The following is a 24,157-nucleotide window of genomic DNA, read 5'->3' as shown; positions in this document are numbered from 1 at the left end:
CTTATGTCAGAGCAGGCACCATTGCGTCATGTCGCAAGGTCAAGACAGGCAAGGTTGTGGTCAGGATTGTTTTGGTGCAGGAAATTATACCTTCATGCACAAAAACTATAATTTGAGGTTACTTCTTCTTTGTATGTGTGCTGCAGAATTCAGCACACTGCATAAAGGGGGGAAACAACACCAGCCTCAGGTACGGACACCATTTACGGACACCATTTTGGAGCAACCCCATGGTAATAAGTCTTTGCAAATATAGGTTTGAGTCAAAATACATGGGTGGGTGAGTGGAAAAGCCCATGCACCACTCATGTAATTCAAGATATCGTTAAATGCTGCCTTGCGTTACCTCTTTTTACAAAATCATGCAAAGACACACAAAATAGGATTTGCGTGGCTTTGTAAATCACAAAATAGATTTTGCATCCGGGCTGCGCCAAAAAAATAATGCAGCCCGATGCAAAATCTGAGTAAATCTGGCCCTTAGTGTAGGACGTACTTTACTGCTCTCACACTTCGTCACACACACACTTCAAATGAGGCTAAATGTATTCAAGCTGATACAGTTTAATCCATTTGAAGCACAGCAGAATGCGCTAGATTGTACTCATTGGATTACTGAAATTAAGCTGTGAAAATGCCGACGCGACATTGGATTTCTTCACCCCTTGAATGAAACTTGTGGAAGGAACATTTATGTGTAACGTCAGGACATGTCCTGAACACTAAGATGTGAAAAAACAAAAATTATTCCAGCTCGGAAGTGGAGAGCAGGTAACCTCGCAGGACCCTGGGCTGTTTGATCTCTCACTGGGATTTTCAGAGTCACAATGAAAGGGGCACATGTTGACATTGCAACAGCGATGTAGCTGAGGAGGACTGCGATAGGCCGGAAACCCCAGGTCCTGCTCACACCAAGGCCTACACTCCTACAAAGCAAAATTTGCACTGATCACAGAAAACTAATTTCTTGCTAAGGTTTTCAAGACCTCCCCTTGCCTGCTTTTTCCCTTACGCATATTGTCCTTATTGTTTGTCTCGTCCTAACATGTAACTATGTAGCTAAGCTCTGATAACTGTGTAACTTTTGTAACGATGTAACCTGCAACTATGCTCTGATACTCATGTAAAGCGCTCTGATACCTCCGGGTCTAGCTAGCGTTATATACAACCTTTCAAATAAATAAATAAAAACTAATAAATAAAATAAAATAAATGATGTTAACTACTAACACCAGCAAAAGGTTGGTGCTAACTTTACGCATTTCAATGAAAAAATACAATGAACCACCATTTTTCGTATTATTTCGCAAATTCCTCCTCGACCGGCTTCTTCTTCCCAGTTCTTACGTAGTGAGGCGTGACTCATCCTGCAGACAGATTTTGCTTATCCAAGTCCTATATTTAATGCCTAAAATATATTTCTGCATCTCTAACTGAGCTCCTCCAGGTCAGAACCTGATAAAATAGGGCCACGCCCCTAGTACTTCCTGTTTTTTGTTTCTTGATGCACATACAATGCCTGTTCCATACCCAGAATGCAATTAGGTTACCTTGGGGCCGATTCACAGAACTAACCTGAGACAAAATACTAAATTTACTGCTTTTGGTATTCACAGAAGGCATTTAGTAGTAGTAAAGTTAGGATTTTGTCTTAAATTTGGATTTTGTCTTAAATTAGATTTTTGTTTTAAGACCAAAACTTAAGACAAACTTAAGTTTAACTTAAGTTTAATTTAAGACAAAATTCTAACTTAAGACAAAATCCTAACGTAAGACAAAAAGCCTAACTTTACTTCTACTAAATGCCTTCTGTGAATACCAAAAGTAGTAAGTTTAGGATTTTGTCTCAGATTAGTTCTGTGAATCGACCTGTGAAAGTTGCTGTAATGTAATCTAGATGCCTTTGTGGCCGTGCGTTAGCTAGTGTGGAGACAGTTATTGTTTGGCAGGATGATGGGTTTTACAGTACTGGTGTAGGCACGGGGAACCCCTAAATTCTTTCCCCTCAAAAAAGACACTTCAACAGCATGCTCATGGGTGGGTGTGTCAGGAATGGTGTCAGACCTCAATTTCGTGAGGCATTTTGTCCTGAGACAGGCACCATACAACATCTGAAAAATAGAGTCAATTAAGTAAGGACCGACTCAAGAAGTGAAGTCCAGAGCAAAATCACAAAAACGTGAAAAAATTATAATACAAAATTCAAAAGGTACAATACAGAACTCGTAAGTGCATGTGCTTAAAGTCACTGCCATGAAGGCTCTTAGCCACAGGGAAACTCAAATTTATGTACAACATCAAAAAAATTGTAAGTCCCAATGATGAGAGCAAAAAGAAATACAATTTTAACACATCAGAGCATAAAGTTATTAAACAACATATTGCCTTACAATCTAAGCACTATCCCGCTACATGAATATTGATTTAGTCCCTTCATGCTACTGTCACGTGGAGACGGATAAACTAGTTACAGAACAAATGTCAACTCATGTGAATGAATGCAGTAAATTGAACTAGTGGAAGAGACCTTGAGTAGTTGAAACATTACTGAGTTCATGTTGGTAGAGTTTTCTTCTAAAACAGCGAAAACAACGTAATTCATAAATAAATAAAAATTGCTTGCATTGGCTGTAAGCAGCAGAAATAATTAACAGTGAACGTGCACGGTGAGGCATCCGTTTGAAAAAAGATGGTGTTGGGGCCTAACTGAGGCATAGTAAGCTAAAGCCACGATAAGGCACTTAAACAGGTCTCAGCAAAATATTTTTCAATGGCAATAGAAGTAGATATGGCATACATATAAATTCAAGTGAACATCCATATTCTGCACACTGGTAATAATGCACAATTTTAAAATGTTGTACTCCCACACTTGTCTTGCTTTAGTGCCCCACATTGACTTTTCTTCCTGCAGAAGCCTTCTTACCTGAGAGCTGGCTCATCTCTACGAACGTGTTGCTTAGATGGTCGGGGGAAGAATAAGCGGGGCTTAAGTTGTGCTCTAGTGGAGTGATAGGGAAGTTTATGCACTCACTTGCCTGCTAAGTGTTGGAGAGCCCATGTGAATTTACTCTCTGTGGTTCCCCTATTTTGGGGCAACCACTGATGATTGGTCTAATGATTGGGGTGCACTAGAAGAAAAAGCATTGCTCAGACGGTGCCAAGTGGTCGGCTTCAGATAAGTTGTTCCATCAACAAATGCTCCTTATACTGCTGCTCATTCAAAGCAGTTTATTGATCAGGCAGCATCTGCTGCTCTGAATGCCCGGACATTACATCCTCGCAAGAAACCGCCTAGAGGGAGTGACCATCAGGATTCTTATTAGGACCCAGATGTTGAGGACACTCAGGATCGGAGGGGCCAAAACAGTCGCGGTGTCGATCTGACAGAGGTCCTGCAGTAGCGTAGCTAGGCCTTTTCCCGCCCTTGGCGGTCCCAGCCTTTGCTGCCCCACGGCAGCCATAAGAGCGCGGGGGTGCTAGCAATTGAACCCTGCGCTGCCGACCCGCGTGGCCGCAGGTAAGAGCGGGGGGTGGGACTGGGGGAAGGCCCCGCCGCCCCCAAACCACCCATCCCCCTTGCTACACCACTGAGGTCTTGCATCACATCATAGCTAGTCTTCCCTTCCATAATCCAAACCCTTCTTTAAATGGGGATGCCTTTTTTAACAATATGATAAAAAGGAACACTGCTTTCCTCTACATGGACAAGTAGGCAATACGTTATTCCAGGGCATGGAAGAAGGCAGTGCATACTGTATGTCCATGGTTTATGGACATACATTACCCACTTATTAATTTGGGAAAATAATTCCCTTCGATAGTTAATGTAGATTCTCTAATGACTCTAGGAACTTTCATCTCAGAGGATGCTTCACCTACAGATACAGTAGATAGGAGATCTACCAGTCTCAAGCTTTGCTATACAGGCCAAAACGTATGCTACTTACACGGTTCAATCTCTGCCGGGAGACTTTCAGGCTTAATATGAGGCAATGCCGGCACGTGTGCTTTGTATGTCTCTTCTCCCTGCCATGGAACAGCAATGCCTCTTTCGCTCTGACTTAGCCTTAGATTGCCTATATGTGTCTACAGTGACCTTTGGTCCCCAATTTGCTGCTCAACACCACATCTAAAAGAGATTACAGTGAGTGGATAGATCCCAGAAGTCTCTCCTGCCTCACCGACCTCCTAATATTTTGGGCCACATTTGGAGGATTTGATCAAATTCTCAGTTGAAGACAGGAATTTAATAGCACGAACCTGACCTTCCGAGCGAGGTAGAGGATTTGGTACACCTTGATATTTCAGTCTAGCTTCCTCTTCAATGAATTTGAACCAGCCCTTTTGAGGAATAGGTCACGGTCAGGAGGGGACTACCTTTGATACATCCTGGAAAGACTTCCTCTCTAACCCTCTGCTCTACCAAAAGGCATGAAAATCTACCAGTGGGGGTGTCTCTATCTATCCAGTCTGGAGGTTTTGAGGCCATCTGTAACTGGTGAGTGTTCAAGGTTGTGGAATCTGGCTATCAAAATCAGTTTCTGGAGGAACAAGACTCTCTTTTTCTTCCCACGTCAAATGCTTGTTGTCATGTTTGTCCAAGGGCCCTTCTTCAGGCATGCAAGACATATTGGAAACGTTGCAATAATTCTAGTTTGCAACGGACTGGGTTATTATTGAATAATATGTGCCATCATAAAGACATCAGGTGATTTCTGTCCCATCCTGGAATTAAAAGAATTAAACCAGTTAATTTCTCACATACAATTCAAGAAGGTAACTCTGCAAACAATCCCCCTTATAGCTCAAGCAGTGCTGTCTCAGAAGATTGAGATATCCGTAAAAAATCATCTTCATTCGCTGGAGGCATCCTACATATCCGGACGGAGAATGGACATACATATCACTTGTGTTGGATATTCCTATTCTCCATTTCCCTATGTCTCTGACCTCTTCCAGCCCATCTTGGAGAGATGCAGCCTTCCTTGGGCTAGACCGATTTGCCTCAGAACAAAATGCTCTTCTGCTTCAGCTTTGCTCGCTAAGTCCCTCTCCCAGTGCTTGGGATGGATGCTCCGTACCACACCTGACCAGGGAGGCTTTTGCACACATTTTCCACATATCCTCTTCCAGGCAGGGGCCTTTGGAAAATAAGGGGGGACAGAATAGAGATTCTCCACATAACTCCATAGTGGCCTTGGAGATCATGTGCCCAAAGATGCATCATTCTTATATTCTTATATAGCGTTCTTATATTCTTATATAGCGCCAGATTCGACCCCCGAAGGGGTATCTCCGCGCTTGCCTTGGGAACCCGTCCTGGCTTTTCCTTGTGAGATAGCCCCTACAGGGCATATCCAAGGTGAAAGCCAGGCATCCCTGCCGCGGGGGGCTGTTGTGGAGATTAAGCAAGCTTAATGCCCAGAGTTGCAGAGTGTGAACCCATGATTAGGTCAGGCACCGAAGCGAGAATTATCGAGTCCGTGGACATTTGAGCTCAAGACCCTGCCGCGTCGGGAATTGAACCCTGGTCCCGGGTCTGACCTCTGCTTCAGGGTCTGCCTGCTCTAACCAGTGAGCCACACTTCTCCACATTTCTCTGTCCTTGCCCCATGGAGATTTCCTGTCCACCCCTCTCCTCTGAGATCTCCTCTACTGCCAGAGTGCTCTCTTATATGACTTGATCTGGGAATTTGGAGTTTGGGAGGCTGAGTCTCTATGCTGAGGGTTGTTCAAAGATGAAGACCTTTGTATCCAGGAATCAAGGTGAAAAAGCACTGGTATGGGCTATTCGCACCTCTGAACACATCTGAGACCTGCTGTTAACCTAGGGTTGTTATGTTCCAATCAAACTCCAGGAATTCTTAGGGTTGGATTTGGTTAGGTTTGATAGTATCTTCTTTATGTAGCCAATAGATACCGATTTACACCTACTGCAGCTGGAAGTATCCTCTGTGACTCCTCTGGCTTCTCGATTTCTTAAAAGGTCTTTCCTCAGATGACCAGTTATTCATTCTCCGGCCCTTCCTCGCATCTGCTATTAGTTTTCCAGGTTTCGCATGGGGATCCTTTTGAACTAATCTACCTCCTTTATGTATCTCACAGTAAAATTAGCATTCCTAGTTGCTGCATGGTCAGGTCATCACCTGGGGCAATTAAGTGCTCAGCTGCACTGTCATCTAGGATGTTTTTTTCTTGACAAGGTGGTCTTGAGACCAAGTCCAGAGTTCCCCCTTGATATTCCTTCAGACTTCCACCTATTTCCGGATTTTGACTTACCCGCAATTTGCCCTTCTCCTTCTCTGGCTGAAGACGTGAGTTGGCACACACAGGACTCACTCTATTTATCTACCCTGGATAGATCTTTTTCATTACTATAATACACAAATTGTCTTTTATGACTGATGGTGGGCTAAAGACCTACCACAGTGACCCTTAGCCTTCGGGTTAATGTTATGCCTCACCAAACGCCAAACGAGAAGCACAAGTCTTGGCATGCCCTGCTCAGTTGCGTTATGTAGCTGCATCTGCAGACCTTGCTTGCCTCACAAAAACACTGACAGTCACAGAGGCCATGCAATCAAAGTCCTTAAAAACACAACACTTTGGGAGTACTTACCAGCAGGCGACAATTCTACTTATTGGGACCACAATGGAAAAAAAGAAAGAAGCTTCCAACGAGTGTATTTATACGGGTTGGGACATCTAGTAGTGACGTGAAACAGCATAATCCACAACAAAAGCCCGTATTGGTCTGTGGAAGATGTGTCAGCACCTGGCAGCCAAAACATGGAATTCCCTCCCCTCACACCTACGACTGACCCAGGACCATCTAACCTTCAGGAAACACATCAAGACCTGGCTGTTCGAGCAGTAGCAGCACCCCCCTCCCTTCTGCGCCTTGAGACCCTCACGGGTGAGTAGCGCGCTCTATAAATGGTTTAATTGATTGATTGATTGGTTTCTGAAATTAGGGGTTGAAGCCTGATTCTCTGTGCACCTCAGTATTCGAGGATCTATCTTCATCACGTTCATTGCCAACTGCACCTCATTCCCTTGTTTCTACTATCCATGCAATAGTTAGCATTCTTGTGTTAAGATTTATGCTCTGTATTCAATTTTGGTGTGTATTTTTTAGAGGTTTTTTTCTTCAACATCTTTGTACCTCTTTGATGCCTTTGTCATCGTGCACAACCTTGTGCCTTGCTTGGCGTCTCTTCACCTTCCTGGCAATTAATCTGGAGGACAGTAGTGAGACTTGCGAGGAAGATCACCCTATTCATCCCTTTTTCACTAAGAAGGGAACGCTTGCGCTGTGCAAGGTGCCATTCGCGATGATTGCACAGTGCATACTAGCGCCCCCACTGTGCAATCACCGCAAACAGCATTTTACTATGGAACTCTGCCGCTTGCGGAGCTCTGCGTAGCACGGCGGACCTTTTTTGCTACTTCGCGGAGTTCCGCATAGCGCAACTCCGTGAATTCCGGCCAAGGTTAGTAATCAGCCATTCGAAAGCTTTCCGAATTGGTCGGAAATACAGGTTCTGAATCGGATTCGGCAGACCTGAATCCGATTTGGAGCCTTTCCGAATGACATCCTAAACAACTCCTAAGTGTACATCCAACAGAGCATAGACCTTCCTTACAGTTGGGTATCAGCAACCTTGCAGCACAACCAACCATAATAATAAAGCATTACAATCCCAAGCAGGACACATTAGTCAGAACTGTGCATATGCCACTATCACAACTCGGAGACACTTTTTGTTGGGCCTCACTGTACTCACAGCAATACCCCGCTCTTTATAAAACAATATATCTCTTAATGACAGCACCTAATACACCAAACAAACACCTACCCAAAACCCCATGACTAGTCTGGTCGAAATGGGTATTGTGGATCCTGGTAGAGTGCCATAGTTTAAAACACTTCGGATACATAGTTCAAGTCGTGCAATGCACATACCAATTCTCCCAGATCGCTTGCACCCAAATGATAAAGGCATTCTGCTACCCAAACCAAACAGCACTAACTATTAGGAAAGACATACAACCGAATGTACACAATAACATTAGATTAACTACACCCATGATACTGATGATCCAACTCAATTAGTCAGAAAGCGCACTCAGGTGTGTGATGGAATCCTCAAAATCAGGCCATAAATCTACACAAACTCTTGTAGTGCTCCAAGGCCATATCAATGATGATATGTGCAATACAAATCTCAGTAATGACAAAACATGTGTGCACATAAAAACTCCCAAAAAAATTGTAGGGCAAAAATGGCACAAGGCGCATTTTGTTTGAAGCCACAGATGTAGACCACTCACTGACCAGTAGTTCATGATCTGTGTGTCTTTTGATGTTTGTGATATTTGGTAACGCCCTTGATGTGTTTTTGTGCCCTGGATAACTCCCTACTTTTCTTCCATAATCCGGATTGTTTATATGTCTGATTCTGTCATGTTTAATACAAAAAGTTCGGGCTTGTTCCTTTCAAAATAAATTCTCTTTTGCTGATGGCTTTTGTGTGACTACTCTCTATGCAATTGTTAATAAATCACTGCTTGGGGTTTGTAGGCATTGTCCTTTGGGTGTGGATGCACTGGTCTCTTGTGCGAGTTTACTATATGATTGTTAAGGGTGTTCATTGTATGCCTGTGGCCACTTCAGCATATTTAACTGTCACTTTGATGTTTGTGGGCGTATGAAGTGTTACTTACTCGCCTATTGTCAGCTGCCATCAATGCCTTTTGAGACAGGTACTTGGCTGCTGCTATCTGTTAGTGTGCTTGACACTGAGTCCTCTCATGGCTCTTACTGTACTTTCTGTGCTAACTGTACTGCTGTGTGCCCTGTAGGCCTCTTTCTGAATACTTTGTTCTGCCACTTGCATGACTCACCTTTCATTTGTAGCTGTTTGCAATGTTCTGTGTGTGTTGTTTTTCTTGGTTACCCTTGTTGTGCAGAACACTGTTGGTGTTAGTTGTGGTGCAGTTAGGGGTCAGAGCAGGGCATCCATTGCTCATAGTTGTCTTGATAAAGGGTGGACCTTAGTGGAGGCTCTTTGAGACTGGGCCTTGATAGTAAGGGGTAACCTAACAACTAAGAACCTCTGTCATGATGACACAACCAACATAAAGGGTTAGTTTGAGTTTTTTGGCTTTCTCTGAGGTTAGTTGTACTCTCCATGTTTTCTTCACTGTGGGGCAGGTTTACTAAGCATTTTAACAGGCTTCTAACATTTGAATGCCATTTGTGACCATTAAAATGCTTTTTCCTATGTACAAATACAATTTTGGGAGTTGAAAAACGTTTTTCCAACTCATAAAGTGGGATTCCAAATGGCTACTGATTCGTTATCTGGAAGGGACCTTCTCTCTCCCCCAGTAGTGCCTTCGTTCTGCCGCTGCCGCTGATAAAGAACCAGTAGAGTTTGAGCCCGTCTCTGCTACTACCTGCCTCATTGTGCCCGTTTAATTCCTGCCATCCTTCTTGTTGTATTGCAGGTGCGTAGCTATTTGTTATTGTTAAGCCTGTGTCGCAGGGGTTCCGTTCTCTCACAGAACTGTGCTCAGAGACCTAGAACCTGGGTGAGTCAGGGTGACCCACAACTCACCTAAGTTTCAGAAATCCCCTTACCAGGCTAGCTACAGTATCTCATCGGCAGTGAAGACTTCCCGATGTCTTAGACAATCCAGAACATGAACTTAGAATACCTCAGGTATCGTGGAACACATGAACACTCTTTCGTTATATTATCATTCCAAACCGAAACTGGGAGGCAATGAGAACACGTGCAAGTTTGAAATGTTTATTTTTTCAATGCAACATTCTCAAACGCAGTATCTTGTATAATACCAACATACATATTATAAAAATCAGAGTCAGCAGCATAGTCACTAATCCATAATAAGCAAACTGTGATAACATATTATGATGCAAAATCTATAGAATTCTGTATCACCTATATTTCGCGCACCCTAATTAGCATATTATATTATATCTAAGAAGGTCTCATTTGGGCTTTATCTGGGCGAACCCATACCTCAACTTCTCAGTAGTAGGAGATCACATCAACAGCTACCAGCTCTCAGCATGTCCAGCATCAAGTGTGTTTTTCAATTCCCTGTAACTGTATCTTGAACTCACGTAAAGCCCAAAGTTGGCACAAACATTATTTGTGTTATGACTAACGTAGTGCGAGGATCAGGCCTACAATAACCTTGTGTTAGAGTGTGCAGCTCTCAGTGTGCAGACAGTTGTACCAAGTGTCCCAGGCACGACTGATACCAGTACAATAATATATTATTCTGAAGTAAATCACATCTTTCTTCTAGGTTAAAAGCTGTAATAACAATTAGGTGTCGTGTGCAAACCGAAGCAGAAAGAAAAGATGGCGTTTAAACTTTTAACAAGCACATGCTAACTTAACACAACCTATGGAAACGTAATAACCATATGACACCCCCCCAATGGTCCGAGGACGGTCAAAAGACAAATATATAAGCCAATACTCTATGAGAGGCAAGACTTGAAAGCAGAGTTCAATGATATTGAGCCAAGCTAAATGTATGTAATGTATGTAAAATTTAAAAAATACAAAAACTATGTATGAATGCCTATAGTGGCCACACAAAATATAAAAAGTCGAACTTGAGGCCTAAATACAATAAACAGGCCTTGAACATATGAAAAAAATTCGAATGTTCGTACTGAAATTGGCACCATTCAGAATTACTAAAAAGTCACGTGCCATATAGATGGAAGTATTCAAAGTCATTCCTCGTTGAATGAATATGCAAAATATGTAGCAACAGCTTCCAACATGAAATCACTGTCATCATCCGAAAACAGTTCAGCCATCCAATTAAGCAATGGGAAAGAACATACGTGCTCCTCCAGTACTGAATCCTCTAGCATCATCAGAGGACAACTCAGTGGGTTCTCGAGAACGCTTTGTGCCAGAAAGTCATGCGCTGCTGCGAATATGTCCCACTGACCCATTAGTCCATGCATCGCTGCCACAGCCATAACCCTTTCGCCAGAACAGACCAACTCATGAGCCACTACGGGGGACATCAGCTGATCAAAGTCGACGTCAGGAGAAGTCGGTAAACAGAGACACAAATCAATGGCCCAGTCGAAATCACAGCTCAGGCAATGAAACACAGGCTGGACACAGGTGAAATAGGAAAATCTGAAAGATAATCCAAAAGCCGTGCTTAAAGTCGCAAGCGGCAGGGATCCATAATAATCAAGCATCCGGTTGCGAAACTGCATCAGTAGGTGCTGTGCATTTCCTTGCGCAGGATGGGCATCCATGTTTTTATGAAATAAAATATCACCAGAACGCCTGCAGCCAAAGCCAGCAAAACAGGAAATCCGCCAAACAGACTAGCGAATATAGAATGAAAGAACGCAGGGATGATACCAAATACTTTTTCAAATGTAGTCACAAGACCACTGCTAACCATTTAAAAAAAATGAGCGAGGTTGGATGTGGAGGAGGCATTAAAGATTTGATGAACTAGCTCGCAAAAATGAAACGGCAAATCAGTACTTAAAAGAGCTTGTACTTCTGTGCGTGTGTTTGCTATGTGAAGGACATAAGTTTCACGGGCAGAGCTCAGGGCCACCTGTTTTTGAGACAAAAGGGCTCTTATACGGCCTAAACCATTGAATTCAGCTCTCAAGGTTGGTATTCTCGGCCAAATTAAAACTTCTGAATTCCCATGCGTGGGTGGATACAACACATTCTTACAGCAAACGACCCTTTCAGACACTGTAACCACATATCCGATTCCAGCCTCTAACCCACAACAAAACTCGTTATTTAAAAGTAAATAACTACCGTTGGACAACAACGTGAACGTGGGAACTATTGCAGGAACTGGGGTCCCTTTCAAAACACAGGCCAAATTCGGTTTGTCCTGATTGCAAGAACCATGCAACTGGATGTGTCTGCAAATAAGTGAGCGGTCTGGGGACTGTGTACATTCTTCACCATTCAGATTCACTTCATTCCCATCCTTAAGGCATCTGTAAGTGTATGGTAAAGACCATGTCTCATGGAGGAAAGCACTGCCTAATGGTTCATATCGCCCAATGGCAATATATTTCATACAATTTGTACATTTATACAAAGCAAAAGGTAACGTTATAACACCATGAATAAGCCATGTTGCTGCAGTTACTTCAGCCACCGAAAATGGCAGGGATTCTAATTTTTCAATATGTAACATAGAAAATGTAGCATCTCTCATTGACAACATGCGCTGTTTTTCAGTCAAATTAAACGGGGCAAATAATGATGATATGTTCAAAAAAGTCCATGGCACTCGACCAGACTTAAGAGTCTGTAGTGTCCACGCAAACTGCATCACAGAACGCAATTGATTTTGACCATGATACAACACGGATACTTCATCATGTACTATGTCGACAACAGAAGACACAATATTGTTTAAAGTGTAAATTCGGGAAGAAAGCGTGTTAATGCTGTTATCAACCACTGCAAGCACTTTTTCCAAATTAGCTTGATCAATAGCCCTTAGGCGTTTAGCAGCCTCAACCTGGTTAACTTTCCAAATTTCATTGTAAATTGCATACAGGAATCGCTTAGATCTACCTTTAGCAGGGCCTTTTATAAAATCGTTTAAATCCACATTATCATGTAATTGAGACAAATGTAGTTTAACTGCAGCTAAAGTAGAATGCTGTAACCAATTTTGACACAGCTTACCCACAGAATAAGTCGTGACAGAATAGTCTCCCTCAAAACGTGGATCGGGCCTGAGTTTTGTGAATCCCTCAGCCAAACCCATAAAACGGCGCTGGCAAGAATCAGCACTTTTTTGCCATACCAGCCAACCCTTGGAATCCAAACTGGAAATGTCAAAGGATTAATTGTGTAAAAGAGTTTGCAACTCTTGAATGGAGGAATCAGTGAAATTACCCCAACCTGTATATTCATTTAAATCTGGGATGGTCGGTGTATTTAATTTTTTAGAAGTAGCCAATCCAAAGCATGTTATCTGGAAAATGGTAGAATTTAAAAACAACATGTGATTCGGGATGAGACATGCACGGTGCAAAGCCTCAGTGCCTTGTACCTGCCAATCTTTGGTATCCCAAACCGATTTAAGGTCAATTGTTCCTTTCCAGAACTCGTAGCCATCTACAGCCAACCTGTCTAAAAAGGACTTCGAATACAGCAATTTTGTATCGGTAAGTCTAACTTTGGAAATGGGCTTTTGTGTCATTTTAAAATAAAATGACTCGGGATTAGACTGATCAAAGTCTGTAAAATATGTATATTTTTTCAGAAATGTATTGGAACTGCCACTGAATGGAGCAGGGCAATGTTCCCATTGTGTATAATTCACAGCAACCCTCCTGGAATTTGTCTTATGTAAAAAATGATTACCATAGTGTTGAAAACAAAACAAATCACCATAATTAATAGAATCAGTATACAGATCCTCAGCATCGAAGGCAGCATAATACTTCAAATCCGAGAATAATGCTTCTACGGCCTGAATATCCCAATCATCAGAACGTACATTTTGTTTAATCACATCTCCCATGTTTACTCTAAGCACATTTGGAACATTAATCACTTCAGTAGGCCCATGTATCTGAAACCTAACCGCATCCCACACAATCCCATCAAGGACAGGCCATGCTGTAATGTTAACTGCCTTTAAGTTTCGTTTCTGTCTGAGCGCAGAATGTGAAGAGGAGAGAGGGTTCAATGTTCCATTAAGGTACCGAATTCCTGTTCTTTCTTCAACGTAGTGACCATCGATCAGGCGGAAAAAATAAAACACAAAACCAATTGACATAAAAAGATAGAATGAAAATAGGATCAACCAAATGTATGTCCAAGGCGGAATTAAAAAATGTTTTTTGAACAACGTGGCATATCTTGCAATGTTTGTGGGTTTCTTTGATGTTTCCGAAACAGAGTCAAAAGAGAATCTGGACTGGCCTGCCAAACGGGTCTGCAAATCAGGCATCGATAAATCAGCAGGATAAGTGTAGGTTAGCTCATCAATGTTAGTATCAGGAATAGTATTTAATAAAGGACTGGATATGGCAGGCATCTCGAGGGACACCTCCTGTTCTGCACCAGATGTAATAGCCAGCACAGAGTGCCTCACCATGGAAGGACAGGATACAGCCGGTGTCATGCTATGAAGAATCGGCCACCCTGTGTGTCTTGACATTGTCAATAGAAATAAATCTGTTTTACTTACGACCTGGAAGTGGTGGTAAAATGACTGTTCTTGTGCCCTTCACTCCAAGGACTCGGACTGGTGCTCGATATGAGGGACCAAACTCTTTCTTGTTATCGATCTTCTCTCAAACCAGTTCTCCAACTTGGGGTAGCCAGCCAACTACCGGGATCTGCAACGCATCATCCGATGTGGAGGGCAAATGTTCCTTTGCAAGACTGTCTCTGGTCTTTTGTAGATTCTGTAAAACATTGCAATGTTCATCTACGTCAAAGGCCCCGGCCTGGGCCTTGTAGTCCGGCCCATCAAGGTCAGGTACATACATCTTGATACCAAAGAGCATTTCGTATGGGGTCCGCCCACCCAGAGACCTTCTAGGGAGATTATTAAGCGCACGCTGCACGCCTATGAGGTGGGCTAGCCAGTTTCTACCAGTGCCTATAACTCGGGCTGTCAAAGATTGCTTTAAGTCGCGGTTCATTCGTTCTACTACACTATTACCCTCGGGTCTGTAGGGGCTTGAAAACTTGACTTGGACTCCCAACGAAACCATAGCAGCCTTATATGCATTAGAGGCGAAAGCCGGACCCTGGTCCGAATGGAAAGTACCACAGGCAAAAATTCCCACAAAGACACGCAAATCCTTAATGACAGTCCGTGAATCAGCGCTTCGATGCGGCCATACCCATACAAAGCGTGTGCATGAATCAGCTGCTACTAAGATGTACTTAAACGCAGTATCAGAAGAAAAAGGACCGCAGTGATCCAAATAAACGCAACCAAGCGGTTTATTAGAGATGTACAACTGTGTCTGAGGCGGACGCGCAGCAGTAGAAGGCTTAATCTGCTGGCAAATGTCACATTGAAGAACATATTCACGCGTCTGTTTGTACAGACCCCGCCACCAGAATCTCTGTTGTAGCTGAGTTACAGTGGCCGAGACGCCCGCATGCGCAGACGCCACACCTTCATGTGCCGCTGTAATCAAAGCAGCTCTGCGATCCGAGTTGGGAACTAAACGTTCGCCAACATCAGGGATTTTCACATAAGGAACCTTATCGGGACTTAAGTGGTATGTGTATTTAGAAGGGAATCCCGCAGGATATTTACCTCCCTTCTCCGTTGCAGCTACAGCTGCCAAGATGTCATCATCGATTTTGCTTTTGGACCTCGTGACTGCTGCAACTAAGTATTTTGATACCGCTGACTTCGCTGCTTCATCAGCAAGCGAGTTGCCAACAGCGTGAACCCCCACGCGCTGATGACCGAGAGTATGAATCACAAACACGAGTGGCAGCTTCTCTTTAAGTTCCGCCACTCGGACCCAGATAGTTTTATGTTTTATTGTGCTACCTTTGGAGTCACGAAAATCATTCTGAATCCAAAAGAACAAGTTTTCATTGTAAGACTGGACACAGTAGTAAGAATCACTCACTATTAAAGTCGTCACACTAGGATCTGCGTACTCCAATGCAAGCATCAGAGCACGAAGCTCCGCCAATTGTGCGGTGCAGTCTCCAAGCGTCTGCGTGTGCACAACACTGGACTTGAACTCATCGTTCACCATGGCACCGACCACAATGGCGCAAGCGGAAACGTAGGCATGTTTAGAGCCATGCGCAACCTGCGCCGAACCATCAGTGTAAATGATGCAATGGAAATCCTCCAACGGCCGCATTGCTAATGGAGCAGGATGAACAAACTCATACTGTAAATACTCCTGGGACCGTAAGGTGGCGTCAAAAATAAACGTGACATCCTGGGACGTCAAGGACGCAGCCCATTGAATCCACCGAGGGTGCAAAGCTTTGGAATTAGGTACACTGGCTTTCGTAACCGCCTCTAAGGCAGGGCACGGGGTAACAACCAACATGCGCTTTCCCTGTGACAGGGCACGTTCCTTAAGAATTGCCATCTGCACAGCCGTTAAAACTTTCTCCACAGTGGAAAAACGCAATTCAGCCGAAGTGTACAAGTGTGACTTGTAAGCAATAGGTACTGTATCCCCTTCATTAAAAGTCAGGTACGTGAAACCCACCGCCCCAGGGATAATTCTTATCACCAGGTTGGTCTGGTTATTACGAGTCTGTAAGAATTCAGAAGCGAGCAAATCAGCCTGCAAAGACTGCAGAATGGCCGAATGCTCAGGCAGCCAGCATGATTTGGAAAAAGATGGTTGTATCAAAGCATACAAAGGCTTGATACGCTGGGCATATTCCGGAATGTAAGTCCTCCCGAAATTCAGAAAACCCAGAAGAGATTGTAATTTTTTCAGTGTTGTCGGAGAGCACAACTGTGCACATTTCTCCAGGAAATGGGGGGCTAAACCCTTCCCTTCATGGTTAAGCTCGTAACCTAGAAACAACACTGTGTACTCTGCAATGTGCGACTTTGCAAAGTTAAACTTGTAACCTACGTCAGCAAAGTTACAAATTATGCTATTTACTCGACACAGATGCTCCCAAAGATCGTCGTCTGTGAGATAAATGTCATCCACATACGAACAAGCAACTGGGTCGAAGCTCTCCAAAAGAGAGACTATGCGCGCGGAAAAAACTCCCGGACTGTTCTTGTAGCCCATTGGGAGTCGTTTAAACCTTTTTTGCACTCCGGCGCACGTAAAACTGGTCCATTGGGAACTTAGACCATCTAATCTATGTGCATAAAAACCATTGGAAATGTCAAGCGTGGTTTTGAACCATTTACGCTCAAGACTATTCACTAACGCAGAGCCGTGCGTATTCTGTACTGCACAGTTACGGCAATGCGAGTTCAAATGCCTATAATCCAAAACCAAACGATATGACCCGTCCGGTTTGTTCACAGTAAAAAGGGGGTTATTCATCGGTGACACACACGTTTCAATTACACCTTGATATTCCAATTGTTCAAGGATAGCCGCGACTGAAGCTTTCGCTTCACGCCGTATGGGATATTGGGGTTGAGGCTGTGGCTGTGACCGTAAAGGAATCTCATGGCTTGGTGACAATTTATCCCAGCCACACTTATTGCGGTACACAGCCGGCGCAAGCGCCAGAGCCCACTCTTCTGCAAAATGCAGCGCCTCCACCCTCGGCACAGTGAGCGCGAAGCTGGGCAGGATTACCTCCTCCCCTCGCGGAGCTGTGAGAACAAAAGGTGGGGGCCAGTCAGCCTCCGAAAGCAAAATGTCATACGTAGACGAGAGATTTTCCCAAAATACCCCTTTTACAGTTCGCTGCATGTCACCTTCAATTAACAGGACAATTTCAAAAAGTCTTTCAGGGGGAGCAACATGCGTATCTGCAGTTTCAATCACAACAAAAGTTTCAGTCGCTGTCGCCTTCAACAGTGGACGGAGGGCCTCTCTCACTATGGTAATCTCTGCAGCGCTGTCCAGCAAGGTCAGAGCCCACGTCAGATTCCGAAGCCGCGTTCTCACTATCTGGGGCATAACGATGCGCGGTCAGGGCAGCGACTTTCTTCGTGGCAAACTGAGGTCTCTTGGGCGTAGAGCCTTCCTGCTGATCTCCACTGGAACGCGGGCGGGGCTGACCACGTCCTTGCTGGCCACCCCGGCCCTTGCCGCCCCCTCCACCACCGGTTGACGGAGCCGATGAGTCCTGAAAGGAACGAGGAGAGCGTTGTTCAGAAGCCTGAAACCTCTCAGGCGATTTAATCATCGCGCGGTCGCGCAAATCATAAACACGATCCGACTGCGCAGGCAATGGAGACGCAGGAGTAGAAACCTGTGTTTGTTGTTGTTGTTGCTTACCTTGATTCTGTTTTTTAGGCCAATTTTGTTTCTTGGACTTTTGTTGACTACCAGTTTCCGATGTCTGACTCTTGGGCTGTTTCTTCTCTTTATCAGGAAAAGTTTTAACCCCTTTGGAATTGCGGCCCACCATCGCGTAAGCATGCACAATAATCTTTGCTAACTGTCGGGGTCGATCGGGCTCGGGAACCAACGCTAACGCGTTAGCAACTTGAAAGTTCACTGCATCCCCCTTGACATTCGCAAGGATCACACCGCAAACCACTTCAAAAGAGCCACACAGGCGCATGCCCAATTCAACAGCCGCCTCCGGTCCATGTTCATCCTGAACACGTTTAAGGACCCCACCTAGGTTGGTCACAGACGGGGAGCCATAGCACCTCGAATAGACCGCTGCAAAAGTTTTCCCCCAGGTTTCACAGTCAGCAAGGTCAGGAGCCAGATCCTTCGGTAAACTCAGTGTAAGAATCCGGTGCTTATCACCCGGACTCGTATTAGGAAACACAGCCTCCAGCTGGCCGAATTTCTCAGCAAGCCAGAACGGAAAATCGTCCTTTTCTAAGGGCTTTTTACCCATCACGGAATTAACCATGACCGGGTTGATTTTCAGACCAGCATGTTCTGCTCGAAGCTGTGCGCCTCTAGGGGCCGCTTCCTGAACATTACGTCCAATGTAATGAACAAGCGCTCTAATCACTCCCACTGCGACTTCATGAAGCTGCCGCAGTTCGCCCACGTTACAAGCGTTACGTCTAGGGTGAGGAGTAAATCCACCCAAAGCAGGCCAACTAGTGCCCGCAATGGACAAAGGACCTAACCTCGGAGCGGTCATAGTGTGCGGTAGGGCGCCACCAAACCAAACTCCATGCTGCCAAGCGTCAATAGGAACCTCCAGTGCTCTGTACGGAGCGTACGCTGCCGGTACATCTGAAGCAGTGTATGTGTGGAACACACCAGAATTAGCGTCCACCGCCGGAAATGTCACCCACGAATAAAACAGTTCGTACGGGTAAGCATGTTCCGCGCTCACCACCAGAACCACAGCCAAGCCATCCAAAGGAACATCATACATCCGCAAATGGTCACGCACCGCAATGCGACTATGCTGCGGGATGTCCACGGCTTGAGCCATGTCAGCACAGGAATTAGAAAATACAAATTATACTTTGTAGCACAACTGGGTAGTAATTCAAAGAAACCGTTTTAGATAGATTCAAGCTTGAAAATTACCTATTTCAAAAATAGGTAGGTTTTTCCGACACTGCCGTTTTCCGGAAACGGGAATGTAGGCGTTAAGGTTTGAATGATATACTACTCGAGTGTCATGTTATAGGGCCAACCAACGTATGGGCGCCATGTCGCAGGGTTTCCGTTCTCTCACAGAACTGTGCTCAGAGACCTAGAACCTGGGTGAGTCAGGGTGACCCACAACTCACCTAAGTTTCAGAAATCCCCTTACCAGGCTAGCTACAGTATCTCATCGGCAGTGAAGACTTCCCGATGTCTTAGACAATCCAGAACATGAACTTAGAATACCTCAGGTATCGTGGAACACATGAACACTCTTTCGTTATATTATCATTCCAAACCGAAACTGGGAGGCAATGAGAACACGTGCAAGTTTGAAATGTTTATTTTTTCAATGCAACATTCTCAAACGCAGTATCTTGTATAATACCAACATACATATTATAAAAATCAGAGTCAGCAGCATAGTCACTAATCCATAATAAGCAAACTGTGATAACATATTATGATGCAAAATCTATAGAATTCTGTATCACCTATATTTCGCGCACCCTAATTAGCATATTATATTATATCTAAGAAGGTCTCATTTGGGCTTTAGCTGGGCGAACCCATACCTCAACTTCTCAGTAGTAGGAGATCACAACAACAGCTACCAGCTCTCAGCATGTCCAGCATCAAGTGTGTTTTTCAATTCCCTGTAACTGTATCTTGAACTCACGTAAAGCCCAAAGTTGGCACAAACATTATTTGTGTTATGACTAACGTAGTGCGAGGATCAGGCCTACAATAACCTTGTGTTAGAGTGTGCAGCTCTCAGTGTGCAGACAGTTGTACCAAGTGTCCCAGGCACGACTGATACCAGTACAATAATATATTATTCTGAAGTAAATCACATCTTTCTTCTAGGTTAAAAGCTGTAATAACAATTAGGTGTTGTGTGCAAACCGAAGCAGAAAGAAAAGATGGCGTTTAAACTTTTAACAAGCACATGCTAACTTAACACAACCTATGGAAACGTAATAACCATATGACACCTGTTTAATTGTGTTATTGTTGTCTCTATTTTTTTTGCACGTCTTCCTGTTTTCCTGTCACTGCCCCCCGCGGACATTTCCCCTGCTGCTCACGCTCCCGCCTCCCAGCTGAACTTTCCCTCCCTCCTCCTATATTTAATTTCAGCTGCTGTGCGGCTGCACTGCGGACATGCACAGAGGGCGTACCGCTGGTGTGCCAAAGGCAAGCCCATCTGCGCCCATCGGCGACCCTGCCGTGACCAGCACCAAGGACCCTGGATCTCCAACCATCCACCGCTACGACTCAGCTGATCTCCTCGCACTCAACCCCGGGAGGAGCAAAAACTGCCAGCTGTCCATGCCGAGAATCACTGACGGAGAGTTCCCCTGCCATCACTGCCGCCAAACCTTCAACACCATCCACACGACCACCATCCCTGCATCGAACACCAACACCTCCAAAACCCTGAGGTGCATCCTCCTCAACGTGCGCTCCCTTCTCAAACACGCTGTAGAGATCTGGGACCTCCTCGACACCCTCTCGCCAGACATCGCCTTCTTTACAGAAACATGGACCAACGCCTCCTCTGCCCCGACATCGCCACTGCCATCCCCGACGGATACAAAATCCAGTGGAAGGACTGCTCCAACCGTCCAGGAGGAAGACTCGCCTTCGCACACAAGAGCTCCCTCCGACTCTCCACCTTTCCCAGGAGTAATTCCCTCTCCACCACTGAAAACCTCGACTTCCAGATACAGACCTGCCCTAGAACCACATGTTGCAGTCCTTCGCCTTCAGACCCCCCCCGGTCCTCACGCCTCATCCGCGACTACCATCGCCGACCCCGTCGCACCCCACGCCATCGCTTCCTTGGACTACATACTCATCTGAGACATGAACTTCCACCTCGACAACCCTAACGACCCCAACTCCACCACCCTCCTGGACAACCTCTCCAACATCGGCCCGAGACAGCTCGTCACCACACCAACTCACACGGCGGGTCACACCCTCGACGCCATCTTTGAAGCAGCATATAACATCACTTCAGCCACACCACGCAACCGTCATGAGCAGACCAGCACTGCATACACTTCCACATCGAAAAACCCATGCAGCCCAAACCTGCACCGCACCCTCCACGCAGGAAAAGGAGCAAAATCACTGAGGAGCAGCACAATTGCACCCTCTACCGCGATGCCACGACCACCTCGACCACCTCGACCGACGCCAACCTCGCAGACAAAGAACTCCACAGATTGATCTCCAACTGTGCAGACGAACTCGTCTCGAGAAGAACTGGAGAAACAGCAAAACTTCAAAAGACCGCACTACCTACAAGAACGCAATGACGGATTACCACCAACTCATTAGATGCACCAAAAGCACCTTCATCCAAAACAAGATCATCGCCAACTCCAGCAACTCCAAGGAACTCTTCAACGTCATCCAGGAATTCACCAAACCCCCCAGCAAAACCACGGACATCACCCCCTCCGAGGACCTCTGCAACAAACTCGGAACCTACTTCCATTTGAAAATCAAGAGCCTCTACAACCACTTCAACAACCAGACACCTGACACTGAAACCACCTCCTTCTCCACCCCAGTCACCACTGAGGACACCACTTAGACCATGAAAGGCATTCACGCTGGGCCCCCATGGACCCTTTCCCGCCGCACAGCTTCCACAGAGACGCTGCTACCATTGCTCCAGAACTACAACGCACCATCAACGCCACATTTAAGGCTGGCACTTTCCCCGATGACTGGAAACGAGCAGAAGTCAGACCCCTGCTCAAAATGCCCTCAGCAGACACCACGGACCTCAAGAACTACCAACCCATCTCCCTCCTCCCTTTCGCGGCCAAAGTCACAGAGAAGAGCGTCAATGTCCAGCTAACAAATTCATCGAAGAAAACTCCATCCTTGTCCCCTCCCAGTCCAGATTCCACAGCAACCACAGCACCGAGACCACTCTACTCGCCGCCACAGATGACATCTGTACCCTCCTCAACCAAGGACACACCGCAGCCCTCATCCTGCTAGACCTCTCTGCAGCATTCGACACCATCTTCCACCGCACACTCACCGCCAGACTCTAACGACGCCGGCATACAGGGAACCGCCCTCAACTGGATCCACTCCTTCCTCACTGGCAGAACCTAAAGATTTAGACTGCCACCCTTCCTCTCCGAACCCACGGAAATCAACTGCGGAGTACCCCAAGGATCGTCACTCAGCCCCAAACTCATCAACACCGCCCTCGTCATCGTCCCAGCTCATCCTCTACCCCACCAAGGACCCCATCACCACCAGACTCAACTTCCAGAAAAGACTGAAGGATGTCTCATCCTGGATGAACAACAGCTGCTTGAAGCTCAACTCGGAGAAGACAGAAGTCCTCGGACCCTCCCCCGCTGTATGGGACAACACCTGGTGGCCCACCACCCTTGGCAGCCCTTACCCCCGCTGACCACGCCTGCAACCTCAGCATCATATTCGACTCCTTCCTCTCTATGACCCAACAGGTAAGCGCCGTCGCCTCCAGTTGCTTCAACACCCTCCGCATCCTCTGAAAGACCTTCATAGGATCCCCCCCAATCAAGGAAGACCGTCACCTACACACTCATAACCAGCAGACTGGAGTACGGAAACGCCCTCTATGCTGGGATTAACAAGTGCCTTATCCAAAAACTCCAGACCATTCAGAACACTGCAGTCAGACTCGTCCTCGGCATCCCTCGACACGAACACATCACCCAACATCTGCGAAACCTCCACTGGCTCCCCATTGAGAACAGATTCACCTTCAATATACTCACCCACACCTACAAATGCCTCCAAACACCTGAACCCAATACCTCAAGGAGAGAATCTCCTTCCACGTACCCAATAGAAACCTCCCATCCACCGACCTCGCCCTTGCCGAAACCCCATGCATCCGCAGAGCCAGAACAGGGGGAAGAGCCTTCTCCTACATTGCGGCCAAAACCTGGAATGAGCTCCAGATTGACATCAGACATACCTTCACCCTGAACATCTTCAGGAAGACACTCAAGCTGCTCACCCCCCCTGCATCCCGCAACAGCGCCTTGAGAACCTCACGGGTGAGTAGCGTGCTTCAAATACCCTGATTGATTCATTCATTCATTGAAATACTAAATCAGTACCTTATGTATCAAGGTTTTCTGACGCATCCATTGGCAAAATGTTGATATTTTACAGACACTGCAAAGGAGGTGCCAATGCATCACAACAGGACCCCATCCCCCTTAATGACTTCAAAATAAAAAAAGATTGTTTAAGAGTAGGCAGTTGTACAGGGGGCACTGTCAACTCTTGAACAAACAAAAGTAAACTTATTTTTAAAAGCAGTCCTGCTTCCTTTAAGGAAAACTGACTGAAGCTAAAAAATAAAGTTTGCTTTAATAAAAAGCAAGCACAGACATGTTAGTCTGTTGACCCCAGAAGATTACCAGTACTGTGATTTCCTCCAATCACAGTAAGTCATTAATATTAATGATTGGATTCCGATCCGCTTAAATTCGAGTTATTAAAAACCAACCAATTAGCACTCACCGCTAAACCTTTTTGGGTCCCCGCCGAAAAGCGCTTGGACGCCTCGACAAGGGTAGTAAGTGCTATATAAAGTAAGGTGCAATTAAAATTATATTGCCTGGTTCTTAAAAATCTTTACTGGTCGCAAAAACACTATCTACCTTGCTTGTTACAATTTGTTCTCTGCCATGTTTAATAATATTTTCTACATCATAATCTCAAAGTCCAATCCTATTTCAGTTCAATTTCCTACAGGGCTTCCTTCCATAGCAGAAAACATGCACAATATTCTCCACTCCTGGCAGGACACCGTGTTACCAGATCAAATGA

Source organism: Lissotriton vulgaris, chromosome 3_1 (assembly GCF_964263255.1).
Source record: "Lissotriton vulgaris chromosome 3_1, aLisVul1.2, whole genome shotgun sequence".
In the NCBI taxonomy this organism is placed as follows: Eukaryota; Metazoa; Chordata; class Amphibia; order Caudata; family Salamandridae; genus Lissotriton; species Lissotriton vulgaris.
Note: the sequence above shows the minus strand (reverse complement) of the source record.